The sequence below is a fragment of the Macrobrachium rosenbergii genome, chromosome 9 (genome assembly GCF_040412425.1).
Source record: "Macrobrachium rosenbergii isolate ZJJX-2024 chromosome 9, ASM4041242v1, whole genome shotgun sequence".
Lineage (NCBI taxonomy): Eukaryota > Metazoa > Arthropoda > Malacostraca > Decapoda > Palaemonidae > Macrobrachium > Macrobrachium rosenbergii.
The window spans coordinates 13382662-13400161 of record NC_089749.1 but is presented as its reverse complement, the minus strand read 5'-3'; the positions used below and the strand labels follow the sequence as shown (position 1 = coordinate 13400161).

At 35.6% G+C, this 17500-nt stretch overlaps 1 protein-coding gene across 1 annotated transcript in view; it reads left to right on the top strand.

The window, feature by feature from the left end:
- The window catches only part of LOC136841468 (neuropeptide Y receptor type 6-like), a 393507-nt gene that overhangs the window by 219510 nt on the left and 156497 nt on the right, over window positions 1–17500 (top strand). The window contains exon 3 of the mRNA XM_067108414.1: window positions 17415–17500. This exon is cut by the window's right edge and continues 9 nt beyond it. The gene's annotated coding sequence lies outside the window, so the exon portion shown is untranslated. The remainder of the gene's footprint in view (window positions 1–17414) is intronic.

Sequence of the window (17500 nt, the reverse complement as noted above, 5' to 3'; positions counted from 1 at the left end):
AGTAGTTACCTCTTTTAATTATCCCTTTCGAGGTACCTGTTGTAATTACCGGTTTCCTTTTGTAATTGCCTTAAGTTTTTTCTCTTATTTACCACTTCCAGTTACCTCTGTAATTACCGTTAGTAATTTTCCCTTATATTTACCACTCATATTGTCTGTTGTAATTGCTGTCAGTAATTTTCTCTAGTTGCATTTTACAATAGTTATCTCGTATAACTGGCTTATGCAATTGCTGCTTTCAGTGGTCTGTTATAACTGCCACATATATAATTGTTTCTTTTAACTAACACTTATAATTTTTTAATTGCCAGTGGCTATAGACACTTGCAATTGCTGGTTTGAGTGGTCTCTGATAATTGTCCCTTTGATACTTTAAATTGTCTCTCTTGATTGCAGCTTGCCATAGTCTCTTGCAATTGCTGCTTTGAGTAGTCTTTGATAATTGTCTCTTTGATATTTTAAATTCTCTCTTAATTGCAACTTGCCACAGTCTCTTGCAATTGCTGCTTTGAGTGGTCTCTGATAATTGTCTCTTTGATATTTTAAATTGTCTCTCTTAATTGCAACTTGCCATAGTCTCTTGCAATTGCTGCTTTGAGTGGTCTCTGATAATTGTGTCCTTGGTACTTTAAATAGTCTCCCTTAATTGCCAATTGCCTTAGGCTCTTGCAATTGCTGCTTTCATTGGTCTGTGACAATTGTCATGGACTATTGCAATTGCTGCTTTGAGTGGTCTCTAATAATTGTCTCCTTGATACTTCAAATTGTCTCTCTTAATTGCCAATTGCCATAGGCTTTTGCAATTGCTGCTTTCAGTGGTCTCTGTTAATTGTCTCTTCGATACTTTAAATTGTCTTTCCTAATTGCAAATTGCCGTAGACTCTTGCAGTTGCTGCTTTCAATGGTCTCTGATAATTGTCATAGACTTGCAATTGCTGCTTTCAGTGGTCTCTGATAATTGTCGTAGACTCTTGCAGTTGCTGCCTTCAGTGGTCTCTGATAATTGTCTCTTTGATACTTTAAATTGTCTCTCTTGATTGCAACTTGCCATAGTCTCTTGCAGTTGCTGCTTTCAGTGGTCTCTGGTAACTGCCACTTATAAATGTCTCTTTTTAATTGCCAGTTACAATTCTCTCTTCCAGTTGCCATTTGCCATAGTCTCTTGCAACTGCCGTTTGCATTTACAACTGTCTCTGTCAGCTGCAACTCTTGTCTCTTGCAACTGCCGTTACAACTGTCTCTGTCAGCTGCAACTCTTCTCTCTTGCAAATGCCGTTACAACTGTCTCTTTCAACTGCAACTCTTGTCTCTTGCAACTGGCGTTCGCGTGTGCCGCTTGCAAATAAAATCTCCTTCGCAGTTTTGTCGCTCGACGCGACAGCTTTAAAACGAAGGTCATCGCACCACAGAAGTGAGGCCGGATTCTTTCTTACCTGGTGACCTCAGAGAGGATGCTTTCACTTCCGTGCAGTGAAAATAATGACGTCGCGGCTTTTCAAAGGTGTTTCATGACAAATGACTGACATGAATCGGTTAGCTCATATTGTGTTGTTGCTTTCAGGTAGATCGGTTGAATCAAATGGTAGATTAATTGAATTAGATGTTTTAAAATAATTACATTGTAGATTAATATATTTAGATGGAAAATGCATGAATTAATTGGTTAATTAATTGAATTATATGTTGGGTTAAGTAAATCAAAAGGCAGGTTAATGGAATTAGATCGTATATTAGTTGACTTAAGTGGTAGATTGATTGAATTAAATGTAAAATTAATTGAATTAAATAGTAGATTTATTTAATTAAATTGTAGATTAATTGACTTCGGTGGTAGATTGATTAAATTAAATGTAAAATTAATTGAATTAAATAGTAGATTAATTGTATTAAATTGTAGATCATTTGAATAAAAATTCGAGCTGTTTATTTTCAAGTAGATTATTTAAATTCAATAAATTTCGAATTATTCGGTTAGATTAATTATAGGAAACTGGAGAGGATTGGAAAAATCCAGATTATTTTTTATATATCGATTTCCACTAATTCATTGTAATTCCGACAAATTCAGTCGTTTCAATGACATCAGCTTTAAAAGGTCAACAGACCTAAATGGAGATTTAATAGGACACGCCTATGGCGCTCCGTACTCCCCAGGGGTTCGATTCCCGTGCTTTCCAGGGGTTTGATTCCCGTGCGAGGCGGAGCGGTTTATACGCTCTCCTGTAAATTGTTAGCGTAAGCGGTGTATATAGCACCTGGTGGTCAGTCGACTGTAACGGTCGTAGCCTTGATGGAAGAGGGAATGGGACTATTAGCTTTATCTCAAAAGACTTCATAAATTCAGCTGCTGAATTCATGGACAATATTAGCTGCTGCTTACACGTTCACAGAAGGCTCATCAACAGCTTGTCTAGCCCTTTCTTTCCAATACTTCTTCCATGCTGTGTTTCTTAAATAGAATATTAACTTGACCATTGTCTTTCAGTGTATGATATCCTCATTTTCAATTTATTCTGAGGCCTTGCATACGTGCATAAGCATTCATTTCATCATTCAAACGCATCTCCAAGGATTTTATACATTTTCCATGTTCCTACATTTACCTACGAGCATATATTACCTGACAAACACGGCTTATTTGCCCTGGCCAGGAAACGCAAACACGCTCGGCTCCAATTTTGATCTTTTATAAGATCGCGAAGGATCACTTCAAAAACTAGGATTTGCCCAGGTTGCGCATTCAGCCCTCGAGGCCAGAGGATATTATTATTATCCTACAGATTCGGCTGGTCGTCCGAATACGCTAGGATTTCATTTCTTTATGCTCTTTGGATACGGTTGTCCCTGCAAGCCTTGAATCCGAGTGGGGAATAAACGCAGAAGTCAGAATGGTATGTTACGACAGTGAGGATTGGTCCATTTGAGCTGCACCATAATGCATCTGAATTCGATCTGTTTATGTTTGTGTAGTTTCCTTCTTCTTCTTCTTCTTCTTCTTCTTCTTCTTCTTCTTCTTCTTCTTCTTCTTCTTCTTCTTCTTCTTCTCAGTTGAATTCCGAGTCGGGGTCGCTGTTTTTTTATGAGACTTTTCAATGTGTTTCCTACACTAATTGGACAGCTCATTTTATAATTAGGTTTGGCATATGTTTTGCAGATGGATGCCTTACCTAATTCCAACCCTCCTTTATATGTGTATGTGTTACTTTGCTGAAACAGATTATATTTCTTCATGGCACTGTTGAGCAAAGCAACCTCACCCTAACTTGCGCTCGTGGTTTTGAATCTAACCACATTAATGAGAGTTTCTTCATTTATTCCCCACTCATATTCAAGGCTTGTAGTGACACCGTACCCAATTTGTGTGAGGTCATTGAGGCTATTAAAAAAAAGGTGTAATTAACAGATTGTATTGTCAGTGTGTACAGATGTGTTGTTAGTATGAGAGTGGCGATAAATTGCATATATGCTTAGTCCAGATGTTTAATGCATATAAAATGTAACACTGAAAGTATTCAAGAGCATTTTGAGACAGCCTGAGCACAGACAAACTAACAAACAAAGAAACAGACCTCAAAGTCATTAACCAGAAGGAAAGAGGCTGAAGAGACCAAATCAGACAGTCTATAAGTCTATCAGTCAGACAGGCTATATGGCTGACTACATAAGCACCATTCAAATTAAACTAACAGACAAAGACACAGTCGTCAGAGCGGTTCTGCCAGAATGAAGGAGGGCAGCTGAACAGACTAAACCAGCCACATAATGTTGACTACATAAGCACCATTCAAAACAGCTGATGCAAAGTCACCACCCATGGGTTTGCAAAAAAAGCACCCAGCAAGATTCGGGAGACGACGAGAGGCACTCAGCGAATTTTTACAAGGTGCAGAGGGCGCCGTGGATGGGGGCTGTCACATAATTTTGCGAGGGAAGACGTCTCAGCTGAAATGGTTCCTGCCCAAATGCTCGGAGAGGGAGCGTGTGGGAGGGAGGGAAGGAGAGTCTTAGATGAGGGAATTTGAGTTTGCGAATGAGAGAAAGGGAATAGAAGGTTATTCAAGAAGAGAATTAAGAGTCATCTAAAACTGGAATAGTTAGAGAGTGGAGTGTTGTTGACCAAGAAAATTTAAAAATGGATTAAGGGAATTCAAAACTGGATTAATGGAATTCAGAATTGGATTAAGGGAATTCTATGAAGTGGAGTAAGAGAATTTTCAAGTGGGTTAAGGGAATTCAAAAGTGGGTCAAGAGAACTCAAAAGTAGGATGTGAGAATTCACAAGTGGATCAAGAAACTCAAAATGGTTAAGGGAATTCACAAGTGGATAAAGAGAACCCAAAAATGGTTTAATGGAATTCAAAAGTGGATTAGGAGAATTAAAAAGTTGCAAAAACGAGGAACAATGAGAGTGGCTTGTTAACTGGGAGAATTTGAGTTCTGAAAAACGAAATACAATGTATTAAATAAGGGAACCTGCAGGTTACATAATAGGAAAGATAGTCTATTAACTAAGAAAAACTGATTAGTGGCAAATAAGCATCGAAAGGATATTTACTCAAAAAGAAAATATGAGTTACAATATTGAAGATTAGAACAACAGTGCAGTAAAGAGAATATGAGTCAGAAGAAATAAGGATTAGAAAGAGAATATAATAAATAAGTGAATTTGCAAGATAGGAAACAGATAAGGAAGAAGTGGACTGAATTAGAGAATGTGGGAGCTAGAAAAACTGAGGAATGCAGAATATTAAAGAAACCGGACGTAACGAAAAGCGTCAGAAGAAAGGAGAGTAAGAAATAACTAAAAACGACGGTAAAAAGAGGGAACGGTGCACTAACGACCAGCTGAAAAGGATACAGGATAAAATCAAAGAAAACGAAGATTAACAATTAAGAGAAAGGCAAAAGGAGGCTGCAAGACACCGGGGTCCCACTCAGATCAGAGAAACGTCTGCTCTGCGTAGCCAAACATTCAAAGAAAACACCGAGAGAGAAATTGGAGAAATTTAGAAGGAAGGGGGACGCAATATCTCAATTAAAAAAAGGACAAAAGAAACATGCCTGCACAGAAAGATCGACGCAGGATTCCGCAGGAAATAAAGGTGAGCCTCAAAGAGGGATTAACGGATATTTAGTGAAACGTTCAGGTGGAAGGTTAAACGTTTTCATCCGAGAGATGGGGACCGGATTGCGCAGGAAAAACGTTAGGAAGAAACGTTGCAGAATTACACTCTCTTAGCTCTCATTCTTATATGCAGAATAAAAACAAGGAAATAAAAATGTGGATTCCCTTGGAAAGGGAATGGGAAAGACCTGGGGGCCAGGGAAGGAATGAATTGGGAATTATTTAAATGGTCTTACAAAGGAAGGGTCACGGGTCAACCGTACCATAAAAATCTGTCGAACGCTTTAGCTGGGTTCTACGAGCAAGAATTACCCAGTTGGTCAAAATCTCTCCAGTAAAAGTATCTGAAATGCCAAGAATTAAAAAAAAAAACGTTAGATTTCAGATTGCATTGGGTTTGAAATAACAATATAGACTTTAAATCATTACCAGTTTCTTCTCTGACGTGGGGTCTGGGAAGAGAGATTTAAACCAGTTTCCTGAAAGATCTGTTGGCCTTATCTTGATTTAAATCGTGAATGATGTACATGACAGTCAGTCTACTGTGGTGGGTTACTGCCAAGAAATGTTATATGTATATATATATATATATATATATATATATATATATATATATATATATATATATGTATATATATATTTATATAAATGTATATATATATATATGTGTGTGTGTGTAGGTTAGTTTAAGTGTGAGTTCGGGTATGCGCGCGCGCAAAAGACGTACATTTCCAGTCCCTCGTGTAATCATGAATGCTAAATTTATTTCTCTCTCTCTCTCTCTCTCTCTCTCTCTCTCTCTCTCTCTCTCTCTCTCTCTCTCTCTCTCTCACACACACACACACACACACACACACACACACACAATAAAAAAAGAAATTATAGACAGCAAAGTTTGAGAGAGGGAAAGGGAAGGGAGAGAGAGAGAGAGAGAGAGAGAGCCGAGAGGGTTAGAGCTTCGAGCGTTAATGTCGGCTCCTTAATGATTCTCAAACGCTATTTTATTGCTTCTGGTTCCTTTTTAGAGTTCCATTACTGGCGGAAACCAATGGCACTTGACCCCCTTAATGTCTGTAATACTCCTATTTGGCTGCTGATTCAAGTCGCCATTTCTCTCTCTCTCTCTCTCTCTCTCTCTCTCTCTCTCTCTCTCTCTCTCTCTCTCTCTCTGGGCAATTTTTGCCTCTCTTTTTGGTGAATCTTTCTTCGTTCCTTTTCGAAGTGTATTTATTCGTTTTTTATAGTGGTCTGATATTTCGTTTTTATTATTTGTTACAGCTAAATTTTTTAACACTTTATTTTCTGGTCATTAGTTACAGCTAATTATTCCTTTCTTTTTATGGTTTTGTTTTTTATCGGAAATAAATTTATCCGTTTTGTTTGTTATGGAATGAATTTGACCCTATTTTCCATTTATTTTATTAAGTTCGAAATTGTAGTTCCTTCTCGGTATATTTTATTATGATCGTATGTGATCTTATATTTGATTCATTCGTTTTGTCACGTTTGTCATTTGCTTTTAATTTTTAGTTTTCTGTAAAAGAAAACTATTGTTCTGGCTTTGTCTGTCCGTCCGCACTTTTTTCTGTCCGCCCTCAGATCTTAAAAACTACTGAGGCTAGAGGGCTGCAAATTGGCATGTTGATCATCCACCTCCAATCATCAAACATAGCAAATTGCAGCCCTCTAGCTTCGGTAGCTTTTATTTTATTTAAGGTTAAAGTTAGGCATAATCGTGGTTCTGGCAACGATACAGGATAGGCCACCACCAGGCCCTAGCTAAAGTTTCATGGGCCGCGGCTCATACAGCATTATACCGAGACAACCGGAAGATAGATTTGTTTTCGGTGGCCTTGGTCATACGCTTTAGCGGCTGTACAGAAAACTCGATTGCGGTGAAGAAACTTCGGCGCATTTTTACTTTTTTTTCTCATTAACTCGTTTCATTTATGATGAAATGTGCAAGGAACATAAATATTCATTAATGAATAAAAGGTTCAGTATTTGCATCAGTTATGAAGTAAAGATAATTATTTTATTAAAGATAATTACTTTATTGACACTTGTATACTTAATGGGAGGAAAATTAAGCTCTAATTACAATTTAAGATGTAAATGAGTAATTTCTGGTCTTTCTAAATGTTCTGGAAAATTGATTTGAAATTCGAAGCTTTTTAAAGTACTAGACTACATTTTTTAAATTAGTTTTTCCAAATAGACGAAACATTTCAAAATGATAAAATAAGAGCGATTAAATTCGACCGAAAATATTGGTCAACTGTAATCTTACTTTTAAACATTTTCAGTCGATTAGATCAATAAAAATTTTATTCATATATATGTATGTATATTGTATTATAAACATATATAAAAATACACACACACATACATACATACATATATTTATATATATATATATATATATATATATATATATATATATATATATATATATTATTGTGTGTGTGTGTGTTTGTACATATAAGACACTTGACACCTGCCTTTTGTGACACGCTATAACCTCTCCTCTCCTCACGTTTCATTAAAAACTCAACCCTCCTGGAAACTCCGAACCTAATATGGGCGAGAGAGCTGGAGTTCACAGTATACAAGAAATTCTTTTCTACCAGAGAGAAACAAAACACAAATCTTTCTCCAACGTGAACACATTTTAACAGGCGAAACAACATGGAGAAGTACTGTGAAAACTTGAAATTTAAAATTCTGAATTCATATCTGATGATATTTATTGATCGTGGAATGATAGTTCAGAAACTTTGTAATGTATTTCATGAGACCACACCTGGATCTGAATTCGTTACAGAGACTCATGAGAGAAGCAACGCCAGTCTCCTCGCTATTTTAATCAATCAGCATAACTCAATGCATAATACTAGGGAATAATACAAATGGTATATATATTTCTCCTGAGATGATAAAATGAGAGTACAATATTTAAAGTAAATGTAATTATTTCTAATAATGAATCATATTCTAAATTAATGCCATATAACTTGGGACAAGCTGTCAAATCAAAGTAATAATAATAATAATAATAATAATAATAATAATAATAATAATAATAATAATAAAAGAAACCAAATATCAAATATAAAGTATAATAAGCATCAAATGTCAAAAATGTTACAGCAAAACCACGAACAATATTGCCAGGATAAAATCACACAAATGTACCCTCATTTTAAATAAACATTCTTTAAACCACTCTTTTTGTATTCCTTTCGAACGTCATTTATTCTTTGTTTCTCCTCTCTTTATTTTGCCACTGGCTATTTCTGTCACCTCACACTCATTTCGATGAGGAATAAATATACTTGTCTCCGTGGGGTGTTAGTGCCGTCATTGCACCTCATGCGGTGCAGCATTATTTAAGGTTCTTTGCAGCGTGCCTTCGGCCCTTAGCTGCAACCCCTTTCGTTCCTTTAACTGTACCTCCTTTCATATTCTCCTTCTTCCATCTTACTTTCCACCCTCTCCTAACAGTTGATTCATAGTGCAACTGCTTTGAGGTTTTCCTCCTGTTACACCTTTCAAACCCTTTACTGTCAATTTCCGTTTCAGCGCTGAATGGCCTCATAGCTCCCAGTGCTTTGGCCTTTGGCCTAAATTCTATATTCAGTTCAATTCAGTTCAATTCAAATCAGATATACTTGTGAAGTAAGCTCCTTCAGATCTTGTCTCCAACATATTTCTTAATCGTTCCTTTTGAGGATTTCGTCATAACTCAATTATTTTTCGTTTAAGGTCTTTCTTTCTCTCCCTTCATTCTTCTTTCATCGGAATCCTTTTGTTTCCTTCCGCTCCTTTTTCAGCTTTATAGGAGCGATGGTGTTGAAAGCCTGTGAATCAGGTTGGAATCCTGTGAATCCAATTGAAATCCAATAATTCCGGTTCGAAGCCTGTGAATCCGGTTGAAATCCTATAATTCCGGTTCGAATCCTGTTGAAATCTTATAATTCCGGTTTAAATCCTGCGAATCCGGTTGAAATCCTATCATTCCGATTTAAATCCTGTGAATCCGGTTCAAATCCCATAGGGTAAACCCGGTTCAAATCGAATAATTCCTGTTTAAATTCTATAAATCCGGTTGAAAGCCTGTTCAAATCCTGTGAATCCGGTGCAAATCCTATAAGTCCGGTTCAAATCCCGTAGTCCGGTTAAAAGCCAATAAATCCGGTTCAAATCCCATAAATCCGGTTGAAATATTTTAAATCCGGTTCAAATCCTGTGAATCCGGGCATACTTCTTTACGGATTATGAACGGCGGGGATTTGCAGCCGCTGTGAAGGTCATGGAATTAATTTTGGTGCGGGAAGAATCCTCGGAATTAGGGGAGGAGAGAGAGAGAGAGAGAGAGAGAGAGAGAGCTAAGAGAGAGAGAGAGATGAATAGAGAGAGAGAGCGGCTAATGAAATAGGGATGAATAGAGAGTAGAGAGAGGCAGAGATACTAAGAGAGAAAGAGAGAGAGAGAGAGAGAGAATATACTAATGGAAATGCGTATAGATAGACGCAGGCAATAAAGTCAGGGAGAGAGAGAGAGAGAGAGAGAGAGACGGCGTATGTCATGAAAGAGTCTAAAGGAGAAAGAGAGAGGCGGGGGAGCGTATGCTAATGACATGGCATAAAAATAGAAGCAGATAATTGAGTCAAACAGACAGACAGAGAGAGAGAGAGAGAGAGAGAGAGAGATGGTGGAAGGGGAGCTCATTCTAATAAGATGTTGTGTGAACAGGAACAAATAAACGCGGTGAATAAGAGAGAGAGAGAGAGAGAGAGAGAAGCTTGAAAAGTGCAACACGAGTGAAACATTAGATAAACAGGAGCCAAACAAAGAAGAGAACGGAAAACAAACGAGCAAACGAGAAAACAAAGTATTTGATGACTCGTCTTAGAGGAAGGAACAAAGATGATACGGAAGAGAACACAGAAAATCCATTATAAGAGAGAGAGAGAGAGAGAGAGAGAGAGAGAAGGCGATAATGTGGAAAATGTCAAAGATAATTTGAAATGTATCGAACAATTGAGAGGGGCGGAGAAAGAATTTGGGAAAGAGAATAAAATTGCTTTTATTATTTGTTGACGATGCAGAACATAATTTGAAGCTTCTCAGAATAGATCTTTCTTTGTGTTAGCCAGTCTCTCTCTCTCTCTCTCTCTCTCTCTCTCTCTCTCTCTCTCTCTCTCTCTCTCTCTCTCTCTCAGAAAGAGACTCATGAGTCTCACTTTCATTACTTTAATTCAAATAGTAGCCAACTATTGCGCAGATCTCTCTCTCTCTCTCTCTCTCTCTCTCTCTCTCTCTCTCTCTCTCTCTCTCTCTCTCTCTCTCTCTCTCTCTCCGATAGATGAGGTCAGTGGGTCATGTCGGGTAGCCAGTTCGCTATCTTAAAACCAGGTGGTGACCGTATAACCATTGTTCTAAATCTCTGACTAGTGCCATAGCCTCTTTTACATGGGTATCTACCGTTAATTCTTAGTTGATGTACTTAACATCAGTGTCAAGTACTTAATTTTCTTTATTTTATCTTTTAACTTTTTTTAATTTAATTTCGGATATAAGTTAAGTGGGTGTTTATTTGACAAGTAACTTAACGGGTGATGGAAATAATAATAATAATAATAATAATAATAATTTTTCTTCTTATTCTTGTAACTTTTTTATTTTCGGATATATATCAAATGGATGTTTTCCTGACAAAATAAATGAGTGGGGCCATCGAGATTATAATAATAATAATAATGATGATAATAATAATAATTAATAATAATAATAATAATAATAATAATAATAATAATAATAATAATAATAATAATAATAATAATAAATTAACAGTGTATTTACAGCAATCGTCATTCTCTGTAGAAGAGAAGGTAATGAAATACGGATGGAATAACCCGTAGAGTTTAACAGAAGTTTATAATAATAATAATAATAATAATAATAATAATAATAATAATAATAATAATAATAATAATATATATATAATAATAATAATGTATAGTAATATAATAATAATAATAACGACGACAACAACAACACTAATAATAATAATAATAATAATAATAATAATAATAATAATAATAATAATACTTTACAGTAACATAAATATCAATTACAGAAATGAAGTCCTTATTATTCGCTTCAAACGATACCGCCTAAAGTACATATTTGTGTATATTATCTCTTCTGTAATGTTTTCTCTAATAATTAATATTCCCTTCGTAGTTCCGTAAGTACTGAGGACTGGTACAACTTCGAACTCATGACTATTCAAAGGGAGTTCTGCCCCCCATTAAGGAATTACTTTTCTTGTTCGAATAAAGGGCGGAAAACGGACTGCTGAATTATTCCTCTTGCCCGGTACTGAACGTGACTTTGCTTTTCGTCTGTTTGTCTGTCTGTCTAAATATTTGTTTGTTTATTTGTCTAATTATCTGTTTATTTGTCTTGACTGTTTTTGTGTCTTTATCTATATATCTATCTGGTATCAATCTATCTATTTAATGCAATGTTATCACGAAAGACATTTCCACCTGACATGAATCTCTCTCTCTCTCTCTCTCTCTCTCTCTCTCTCTCTCTCTCTCTCTCTCTCTTTTATTTTTCCCTTCATTATTTCTTTTTTTCTTCTTATACTTTAATTTTTTTCATTCTAATATTAGTTATTTTATCCTTTCCCCGCTGGGCTTATTTTTTCAATTACGTTCATAGCACCAATAATTAGCTAGCCGTTTTTATCATTACAATGCATTCACTAGTACCTACATGCATTTAATCAGCTCCCGATATTTTTTCCATCGTTCCCTCTGTTATCAGTGAATTTCCACGTCGCTTAATCCGTTTCCAATCGCGCGTTCTCTTTCTCCCACTTCCGTATCATTAAGTCCGACCAAAATCAACGTTTTTGTATCATATTTTCTTTGATGTTTGTGATTACTCTCCATATCAGTGTTATTACTCATATCGCTAAATCATTATCATTACCATCTCCGTAATATTCTTTCTGGGGCGTTTCTTTATTTAGAAGGCTTTGTTCGTTATTATAGAAGGCCGGTAGTTGTATCATTATCATCCTGACGTCCGTATCGGATCATTCATTCATTATAATCTTTCATTATCATTACCATTATTATTTTTGCATGATTCTTTTTGGGTCGTTTCTTTATTTGGAAAAGTTTGTTCGTTATTATGGAAAACCAAAAGTATTAGTATCATTATCATCCTGATATTCTTATCGGATCATTCTTTCATTATAATCTTTCATTCATTATCATTATCACTACTATCTTCGTAATATTCTTTCGGATCGTTTCTTTATTTTGAGGGTTTGTTCGTTATTATGTAAAACCAGAAGTAGTGGTATTATTATCATCCTGATATCCTTATCGGATGATTCATTTATTATAATCTTTCATTCATTATCATTATCATTGGTATCCTCGTAATATTTTATTGGGATCGTTTCTTTATTTTGAAGGGTTTGTACGGTATTATAGAGCGCCAGTAGTTGTATTATTATCATCCTGATATCTTTATCGGATCGTCTTTCATTCATTATCATTATCATTATTATTATTATCTTCGTAATATTGTTTTTGGATCGTTGCTTTATTGTGAAGAGTTTATTCGTTATTATGGAAAACGAGAAGTATTAGTATCATTATCATCCTGATAACCTAGTCGGATCGTGCCTTTCATTCTATTGGAATTCACTTCCTTCTTATGTATTCCCGGACATGTCTTCTTTCCTCCTTTGTTGTTTTGTTTTTAAGCATTTGTTTGTTTTTCTTCTTTGTCCTTTCTTTAAAAAACAAAGATATAGAAGATTATCATTGTGATAACATTATCATCGTCGTGTCGGTATCATTATCATCATCATTATCATCCAGAGTCGCCATCATGTCGGCATCATCATATCAGTATCATCAATGTTATCAGCATCATCATATCAGTATCATCAATGTTATCAGCATCATCATAAAAATATTATCACCATCATTTCTTGATCATTTTCATCATTCCAGTATCATAATCGTCCAACCACTAGCATTATCATTCCATTAACATACTCTTCATACTCCAGTATCATCATTTGTATTAATATCATCATCATTATTCTGGTATCATCATTATATCATCGATATCTTCACTCTCCTTCCGGCATCACAGGTCCATTTCAGTATCACCGTCGTATTATTATCATCGTGATTCTGTTGCTGTCTTTGTCATATTATCCTTCGTTATCATTCTAGTATCATTATCATCGTTATTATTTCAGTGACATTATCATACTACAGTTATTATCATTCCACTATCATCTTCGGCAAATTCCTCTGTTATCATTTTCACTGTATCGTCATCATCACACGTTGTTCCAGTATCATCGTTTTCATTATCATTCCGCCATCATCAGACATTGTCCATGTATCATTATCATCACTCCAGAATTTTCTCACATTCTCCCAGTATCACTGTAATCCAGTTATCGTCCACGCCCATTTCCCAAGAAAGGATTAAACGCTCTCTCTCTCTCTCTCTCTCTCTCTCTCTCTCTCTCTCTCTCTCTCTCTCTCTCTCCATATCATCATCATCATCACTCCGAAATTAGCAAACATTCTCCCAGGATCACCATCATCAAGCTATCATCCACGCCCATTCCCCAAGAAAGGATTAAACTATCTCTCTCTCCGAAGTTATCATTCTCCCAGTATCACTATCATCAAGTACCATCCACGCCCACTTCCCAAGAAAGGATTAAACGATCTCTCTCTCTCTCTCTCTCTCTCTCTCTCTCTCTCTCTCTCTCTCTCTCTCTCTCTCTCCAAAATTATCACACATTCTCCCAGTGTCACTATCATCAAGCTATCATCCACTCCCACTTCCCACGAAAGGATTAAACGATCTCTCTCTCTCTCTCTCTCTCTCTCTCTCTCTCTCTCTCTCTCTCTCTCTCATAAAGCCGCGAAAAAAAAACAATGGTCGAAAGTTTCGGAGAAAGTTTTTTGTTTTCCCTCTCGGCGGAAACAACATAAAAAGCTCACTTTGTTTGGACAGGGGCAATTCAAAGAGCAGATTGCAACCGCAGATGCTTCTCGTTCTCGGCTCTTATTGCTTGTGAATGAGTTGTAAAAAACAGAAGGAATTGTTTTGCTTAGCTAATGTGGAGATTGCAGTGTCTTTGTTGAGGGTGTGCCACACGTTATTGTAGTCCGGTGTTGGGGAGGGGGAGGTGTTGTAGTGCCGTCAGAGCATCTTACGTGGTGCACTGTAGGCACTGTAAGCAATACTAAACGTTTCGCAACGTCCCTTCCGCCCCTAGGTGCATCCACTTTTTAGCCTTTTACTTTACCTCCGTTCCCGCTTTCCTTTTTCCATATTGCTGTCCAACCCCTCCAACTCCCTTTTTGTTTTCTGTAAAAAAAAAAAAAAACTATTGTGCCGCCTTTGTCTGGCCATCCGCACTTTTTCTGCCCGAACTTTTTCTGTCCGCCCTTAGATCTTAAAAACTACCGAGGCTAGAGGGCTGCAAATTAGCATGTTGATCATCCACCCTCCATTCATCAAACATACCAAATTACAGCCCTCTAGCTTCAGTAGTTTTTATTTGATTTAAGGTTAAAGTTAACCATGATCATACGTCTGGCATCGCTATAGGTGACAACAATACAGGCCGCCAACGGGCCATGGGTGAAAGTTTCATGGGCCGCGGCTGACAGTTTCATACAGCATTAAACACTGTTCAGAAAACTCGATTGCGCCGAAGAACCCTCGCACTGAATAGCTAAAAGTGGCCCAGTGCTTGGCTTAACAGCCTAATTTTCGTAGATCAAGTATAAAAAAAATTTAAAAAAAGGGATAGAAAGCGAATATCCTTTGTTTTAGCATGTGTATATTCGCATCTGCTTTACAACAGCATTTTAGTCTTCGGCACTTAATGATTGAAAGTGCTCCAGTGCTTGGCTTTGTTCATAAATCAGTAAGAAATCATATAAATTTATTCTCTTTTGTTTTGCATGCGCATATACGCACCCACTTGCTTTTCAATATCATTTCAGGATTCTGTTCGTAATTCCCATTCATGACCCAGATTTAGAAATCATGTTTTGTCATTTTTTTATTTTTACCTTGTATTTTCTGACTCAAATCTTTTAATTTTTTAATTTTTATCTATTTATTCGTTTATTTATTTATCTATGTATTTTAGTGAAGTGTGAATTAAACCCGATTTTTACCCCACGATTTTTTTTTTCGTTTTTTTATTTTTATAATTTAAGAATTCAAATTAACCACGTTTTTTACACTACGATTTTTTTTGTTTTTCGTATTTTTTTTTATTTTTATAATTTAAGAATTCAAATTAACCCCCTTTTTTACCCCCACGGTTTTTCGTTTTTCGTTTTTCTTCTTTTTACATTTTAAGAATGTAAATTAACCCCCTTTTTTTACCCCCAAAATTTTTTCTCTTTAGTTTTTTATTTTTACGTAAATTAGCCTTCTTTACCCCGATTTTTTCGTTTTTTTTTTTTTTTTACGTTTTAGAATGTAAATTAGCCCCTTCTTTACCCCGATTTTATCGTTTTCTTTTTTTATTTTTACATTTTAAGAATGTAAATTAACCGCCTTTTTTACCCCACAGTTTTTTCGTATTTGGTTTTTTATTTTTACATTTTAAGAATGTAAATTAACCCTCTTTTTTACCCTCGCAATTTTTCGTTTTTTGGGTTTTTTATTTTTACATTTTAAGAATGTAAATTAACCCCCTTCTTTAACCCCACCATTTTTTCGTCTTTCGTTTTTTTCATTTTTACATTATAAGAGTGTAAATTAACCCCCTTTTATCCCCGTTTTTTCGTTTTTCGATTTTTATTTTTACATTTTAAGAATGTAAATTAACCCCCTTTTTTACCCCCACAGTTTTTTTCATTTTTCGTTTTTTTTTTTTTTACATTTTAAGAATGTAAATTAACCCCCTTTTTTACCCCCATAATTTTTTCGGTTTTCGTTTTTTATTTCTACATTTTAAGAATGTAAATTAACCCCCTTTTTACCCCATAATTTTTTCGTTTTTCTTTTATTTTTACATTTTAAGAGTGTAAATTAACCCCCCTTTTTACCACCACGGGTTTTTCGTTTTCCGTTTTTCATTTTTACGTTTTAAGAATGTAAATTAACCCCGTTTTTTTACCCGAAACCAAAACTCTTTCATTATCGGCCGCTGAAGAAAGCACCTAATAACCGGATACAGTTTTAATGAAACTGCATTAAATAACAGAACTTGTTAATTAGTGTGAAGACCACGGAATCCCAGTCGGCCCATAATGGCCCCGGTCATTAGGACCGTTTAGTTTAATGGCCGAATGTGCTGTTCGCTCGTTAAAGGCAATTAGTGTGAGGTGCTATCCAGAAAAATACTCTTGCTTCGATGTGCTTGTTTAGTTTTTTTATATATAAGTTGTGCTTTCGTTTGTAAGTGTTGTTTGTTGTGTATGTTTGTGTGTATGTATGTATACAGGGTTTATGTATGTATGTATGTATATATATACTTTTTGACTCACCCTCTGTAAATATATATATATATATATATATATATATATATATATATATATATATATATATATATATAAGAAGAGAGAGAGAGAGAGAGAGAGAGAGAGAGAGAGAGAGAGAGAGAGAGAGAGAGAGAGAGAGATAAACTTATATATAAATATATATATATATGTATATGCTGTATTTTCTTAGAAGTTACATAGAAAATTTATTCGAAAAACTTTTAACGTTTGCGATATGTTTCTTGTTATTTCTTAGACAGATCGCGTCTGCCATGAAATTAATTTTACTTCAGTAATTCTCCTATTTTTCTTTTCTCTTTCTTTTCCGGAACGATTCCTGTTTCATTTATGTTCCGTTTGTCTAATTTTACGTCTCATTATTTCTGATTTCCTTTCGTCTCATTTCTCTCTGCTAAAAAACTTAGTATCCCCTTCATGTATTGTTCAGTTCCCTCTAAGTCTGTCAATTTCATCCACTGGTTTTATCTTTTTCATTACTGTTCTTTGTTACCTTTTATCACTAAGTTTATTTTTGCGCCAATTTTGGCCTGAATTCTGTATTCAGTCAATCAGTCAGTGAATCAGTTTTATCGACTGTTCTTTGCATTACATTAATCAGTAGAATAAGGTTATTTACCCATTTCGTAATTTCCTTCATAATCGTCTTTCTCTTCCATTAATATTTAATAATCGTCATATTTTTGCTCTCTTCGCAGGATAATTCAACAACGAATTTGGTTCTGAGCCGCCAGAAAAGTAAGCAAAGGAATTTTATCCCACATTCTTGGTTCGTATTTTTCTT